Source organism: Artemia franciscana, chromosome 11 (genome assembly GCF_032884065.1).
Source record: "Artemia franciscana chromosome 11, ASM3288406v1, whole genome shotgun sequence".
In the NCBI taxonomy this organism is placed as follows: domain Eukaryota; kingdom Metazoa; phylum Arthropoda; class Branchiopoda; order Anostraca; family Artemiidae; genus Artemia; species Artemia franciscana.
This window is the reverse complement of record NC_088873.1, coordinates 36,069,780-36,075,838: the sequence shown is the minus strand read 5'-3', so window position 1 is coordinate 36,075,838 and position 6,059 is coordinate 36,069,780. Positions and strand designations below refer to the sequence as shown.

Sequence of the window (6,059 nt, the reverse complement as noted above, 5' to 3'; positions counted from 1 at the left end):
TAAGGTGTCCTAAGAAATTTTAATAGTAAATGACCTGGGTTATGCCATCCACAACAAAATATATATCATTGCATGGGGAGTTTTTAGTCTATATAGATATATTTACTAAGCCTTTTAGCTACTTGAACTAAATGGCTATCTCAAAATTTAAATTGGATGTATTTGGATAAATAATGCGTGGGGGAGGGGCTGGTTGCCCTCCAATTACTTTTGACTATTAGAAAGGGCAATAGATTTCCCACAAACCAAACAGAAGGGAGGAGAAGATGACAAAGAAGGATTGCTAGTGTTATTTTGAAGTCAAAGCGGTGAAAAGACTGTATGCAGTCCGTATACCCTCATACAACTTCTGGAAATGGACCTCATAATGAAAACATCTTTGGAGGGCAGTTCACCAACAGGAAGAAGAGGTTGCAACGAACAAGTGAAGTCCTTCGACCAAAGCATAAGGAAAGAAGAAAGATAAGCCAGGTGATACAGAAGATATCTGGTCAAAAATTAAAATCAAAGGGCAGCAAAAGTGACAAGGAAATTAGCAAACTTAAATGAAATAATGACACCACCATCGTCAACAGGCACGTGTTCCTTTGACCTCTATATAGCAAAAGTAGGAACCGAAGTTCATTGTTAGGACTTAAAGAAAAAAAGAAGAGAATATAACAGGTTGATATGGAGAAAAAAGCGACAGTAGCCGAAATAAGAACGGAAAGAATTAGAACAAGCCAGGTAATACAGAAGATTTCTGGTCAAAAATAAAAATCAAATGACAATAAAAGAAAGGTTTAATTAGATTGTTCCTAGTTATACAGGCCGTGCCAAGTTATTCGGGGAGTATAGAGAGATAATGTATAGAATTGAGCATGAAAAATTGAGTAATTTTTTGTAGTTACCAATGAGAAAAAAGGATTATGGTTCGATAAGGGAAAATTTATCTGAAAACATTAGGAAGGTTGCCATGAGTATGACAGAAGGGTGTTGACCAGAAAAAGATGGACTTCGAGGTGTTTTTATAAAGAGGTCACTTAGTGCGATATTGCCCATATTAGTTCATATATTATTTAGAATCATTATCGACGAATTATCGCCTTTTATATGAAGGATATCCATGATGGCACCCATATTTGAAAAAAAGAGTCCTATGGATCGTTAAATTTGTAGGTTAATAACCTTAGCTCTTACATTTAACAAAATTCTAGAAATATTTCTTAACGACCGATTAAATGATTGGTTAGAGGGTTTTGAATTTATGAAGAGAGACAGGGAGGTTTTCGGAAAAAGAATAGAGCGTTTGTTTTAAGTCAGCTAATTGAAAATTATGATTGAGGAAAACTCAAGTTATATCTTGCATTTTCGGCCTTAATTGAAAATCTTAAGAGAGTTCACCTTAAAAAAATCCTTGAAGATGTATGGCTACCTCCCTATTTTATTCGTTTGTTTCTAAATCTATATTTTGAAATTAATGCAATATTAGGAGCAAATAGAGTAGTACTTTTGAGGCTGTTTAAAGTTAAGAAAAAAGTAAATCTGAGAAGCCCCTAAATAGGTTTGAGAAAATGGTAGGTGTGAAAGGAGGGGGGGGGGTCTCTCTTCCCGTCAATCCGTTTTGACTGTTAAAAACGGCAGGAGCCCTTTCAATTTTCAGTCGAATGAGCCCCTTTTGAAGTTTTTACAAAACCTCCTATTCGAAGTGCCCTGGTCTAAAAAAACAAAATCAAGAAAAATAAAAAATAAACATTACATTGTGCCTACATCGCTCTTCACTTATGCAATGCTATTACGCTATCTATGGCTAATTTGTTGTATAAATATTTATCTAGGCAAAAATAGATGTTAGAAATAATGTTTTTCTAGGCAATAAAATATGAAAGAAATTGGTTTTACGTAAATTATGGATAAACAAAACCAGTCTACCGAATTGTCAAGAAAATCAGACAACTTAAATCAAATTGCGACATCACCGTCGTCAATAGACACGTGTTCTTCTTACCTCTGTATAGCAAAAGTAGGAAAAGCCATGTTCATTGTTAAGATTTAGAGAAAAAAGAAGAGAGTGTAATAGGTTTATACGGAGAAAAAAAAATAGCAGAAGCTCAAATAAGAACAGAAAGAGTTAGAACAAGCTAAGGGACACAGAAGATTATTGGGCAAAAATCAAAATTGAATGAAAATAAAATAAAAGTTTAATTGGACTGTTCCAAGTTATTTAGGCTGTGCCAAGTTATTCAGAGAGTATAGAGAGGAGGTGCAAAGAATTTAGTATGAAAAATTTGAGTTATTTTGTGTAGTTTTCTATGAGAGACAAGGCTTATGGTTCGGTGAGGGAAACTTTGTCTGAAGAAATTAAGAAGGTTGTCACGAGTTTGAAATGAAGGTGTGGAGAAGTGAAAGATGGACTACCAGATCTTTTGTAAAGAGGTCGCTTAGTGCGACATTACCCCTGTTAGTTCATAACTAGTGCGATAATAAGAGTAAATAGGTCGGTACTTTTGAGGCCGTTTAAAGCTAAAAAGGAGACAATCTTATAAGCGGCTAATCATCTCAATTTTTTGGCCTTTTATTAATGATATGGAGTGAATTTTTAGGAAAAATTTGGGCTTCAAAAGTGATTCTGTGTAATACTCTGAGACTCTCTGGTCCCCCTCCCTTTTATTTTTACTTTGTAATCTTTGCCTATTTCTTTTAGCGTAAAATGTTTTCTTGCAGACTGGGTAATTATCTTGGATAGTAAATTCGTATATAAGATGACTCATCTCTGTTAAAGATATATTTTTGGACGGCTAGACTTTGGCAAGATTTGTCGGGATAGATAGGTAGAATAAGGTTACCTTATTGGAGATGACGCGAAGCTTCAGGTTTTGTTTTGTGAGGTCTAAGATTCGATGGTTCCCGTGTGTCGAACTATGGGTGGTTTTACTTTTGTCTCTGAGAAGAGAATTAATTTTAGTATTTTTGTGAAATTCGTTTTGAAAAGAAATAAACATTTCTTTGTACTGTGTGTTTCTTTTTACAAGCCTACAGTTGCAATAGCTTCATAGCCCAAAATTCAACAAAACAGACCAGACACAGGAGAAGTATCCATTAATCGAAATTCAGTGAAAATCCTATGTCTTTTACTGGACTCTGATTTCCTTGTGGAGCGCCAGTCCTCGACGTCACACTGCAGCGCTATTAATGGTTTTGGCCAGGTAAACTTGTAAAAGTTCCACTCTGGTGCCACTATGGGACGCCACAAAAAAAGTATCCTTGTCAGGGATAGGGGAGGAGAAAAAACCTTATTTTTCGGAGTGACGACGCCAAACCATCCCACAACACTAGAACAACTCCAACAGCTCCTATCAAGCCTGCCATCGTCAAGCCAATGGCTATGGATTTCAGAGCATTAATTTATGGCAACATAGCAAAATTATTAAGACTTTTAAAAATTCCACACGAGGCTTCTGATTACTTACTTAACCGAAAAGAACCAATTCTAGCATATCCAATAACGTATACATTGCTTTCAGTTAACTATTTTATTATTTATTTTAGGCTATATAAGATTGAAAATGGCAAGGCTTAGCTGTTGTGATGTGTATTTATTGAATTCTAGGCTATCCATAGGTTAGCCCTGCAGTCACCACCTAGCCTAATTTCGACAAATGTTTGTATAGGTCTAAATTTGTTTTTAGGTCTAAATTCAGAGATGGTCCCATTACTTAGCTTACTTAGAGACAAGATAAACACAATGTTCTGCCATTTTTGTGCCCTTTCCTAATAGCTTATCTAATAATCATTTCAATTGAGAGTCCAATTTAAAGTCCTTAAAAAGGCCTTAAAGTGACACCTGATTTACTCTGATAACATAGCTAGGTACCTATAAAGAAGGAAACATTTTAATAAAATTAATCATTGTCTTCCTTATTTTGTACTCCTTTTCATTATAATTGATTTACAATTGTGACAATTATTATATTTGGAAATAATTGAAAAAAAGGCCTGGGTAAAATTCTACTTTAGCAACTTTTGTCTATGTTGGAAATGGGTTATGTTCCACTCCCTCCCCCTCTAAAGGGTCCTGAGTCAATTGGCTTTGTTAAATGACTGAGTTAATTGATTCTAGTTAATTGACTTCTTGCTATCTTGGAAAGGGTTTAGGTTAGGAAAATGAAACTTTCAGGGATGAATCTACAGACTAAAATATGTCCCAGGAAGATATTTTGAAGCAACTATCTCCACTCCTTCTCCCTCTAGAGGGCTCTGAAATTTGCCTACATGACTGGTATATACCTATTGAAATTTTGACAAAACAACATTTTACCTTAATTTTCAGGTACCAGTTGCTTTTTCTCTGCTTTTAGTTCTGAAAATGCAATTCCTGTTATTTGAGTAGAATTTTGAGTCATATCAATATTTTTTTCAAAATTTAGGAAATGTATTTTTATATCTTTAAAACCTTATAAAATAGAATTGAGCAAAGTTATGAAGCTGAAAACAATTTTGTTGTACTTCAATTAAGCAGAAGATCTATTTTGCAAGGTTTCTCTTTTATAACACATTTTTTTAAAGGTCATCAAAGGTTAGGGCCCTCTAGAGGGAGAAGGAGTGGAGATAGTTGCTTCAAAATACCTTCCTAGGACATGCTTTAGTCTGTAGATTCATCCCTGAAAATTTCATTTTCCTAACCTAAACCCTTTCTGATATAGCAAGAAGTCAATTAACTAGAATTTTACCAAAAATGTGTATATTATAAAAGTGAAACCTTGCAAAATAGATCTTCTGCTTGAGTGAATTACAACAAAATTGTTTTCAGCTTCACAACTTTGCTCAATCCCAATTTATAAGGTTTTAAAGATATGCAAATACATTTCCTAAATTTTGAAAAAAAACAACATTGATATGGCTCAGAGTTCTACCCAAATAACAGGAATTGCATTTTCAGAAGTAAAGGCAGAGAAAAAGCAACTGGTAACTGAAAATTAAGGTAAAATGTTGTTTGTCAAAATTTCTAGAGGGAGAAGGAGTAGAGGTGAGTACCTCAAAACACCTTCCCAGGATATTCTTTAGCCTGTAGACCTATCCCCAAAGTTTCATTGTCCCAACCTAACCCCTTTCCAAGATAGCCAAAAGTCACTAAAGTAGAATTTTACCAGTTAGCTTAATATTCATCTCTTGTCTTAAAAAGATCAGTTTACAGCAGTATATTGTTTTTGCAGGACAAGCTTGAAACTTAGGCCTAAACTGTGAAGGATTAGGCAATATGTTACATTTGATTAGTGTCAACAACCATACACCTAGTTAGCACCACCACTCTAAAGCTCTTTCAAATTGAAATGAATTTATTGATTACTGGTTAGGTTAACAAAAGGTAAATGTCTAGTTTGAGGAAAAGAATTGAGCACAGACTCTGGATACAGTAGACTGTTTAACAAGTTTCAACTGATGACCTCTAGTTCTTGATTTAGGACCAACAGTGGGAAATAATGCTGGGAGTGTATTAGCCCTCATTAACTTGTAGGTTAAAATGCCATCACCTCTATTTCTGCTATATAAAAGAGTTGGTAGTTTCAGCTTTGCTTGTATTGCAGGGTAGGAAAGTTCCTGAATATCATATGTCACTTTGGTGGCATGTCTCTGCACATCTTCCATCACTTTTATGTCTTTTTTAATATAAGGAGAGGTTAGAGACATTCCAACTTCAAGCTTAGGATGAATAATTCCTTTATACAGGAGACTGATTACTTTAGGAGAACTAGTGGAAAGACTTAAATAAGCCATTCCAGCTTGACTTATCTGCCAGAGCTAGGGGGCTTAGTTGAAAACTATATCAGAAGAGAGCTGCCATTAAACTACAGGATTACTTCTTCACTAACAGAATAGTGAGATTGTGGAATTTGCACACCAAAGAAGCAGTCACTATCCCCAGTACTACTGCCTTTAAAAAAGCTGTTGATGGAGAATGGTCATTGAGACCATGGCAAATTCAGTGGGATGTCATTGGGACATCCAATCATTGCCATCACTAACCAGCAATTCTACAGGATTTAATCCTTATTTTGCTAGACCCTGCAATTTAAGTTATT

At 35.0% G+C, this 6,059-nt stretch overlaps 1 protein-coding gene across 2 annotated transcripts in view; it reads left to right on the top strand.

The window, feature by feature from the left end:
- The first annotated feature begins 3,413 nt into the window (after nt 1-3,413).
- Nucleotides 3,414-6,059, top strand: part of LOC136033148 (enoyl-CoA delta isomerase 2-like) — a 42,087-nt gene continuing 39,441 nt past the window's right edge. Inside the window, exon 1 of one of the 2 annotated variants that reach the window (XM_065713795.1) lies at nt 3,414-3,486. The gene's annotated coding sequence lies outside the window, so the exon portion shown is untranslated. The remainder of the gene's footprint in view (nt 3,487-6,059) is intronic. The other variant, XM_065713797.1, reaches the window with a different exon arrangement.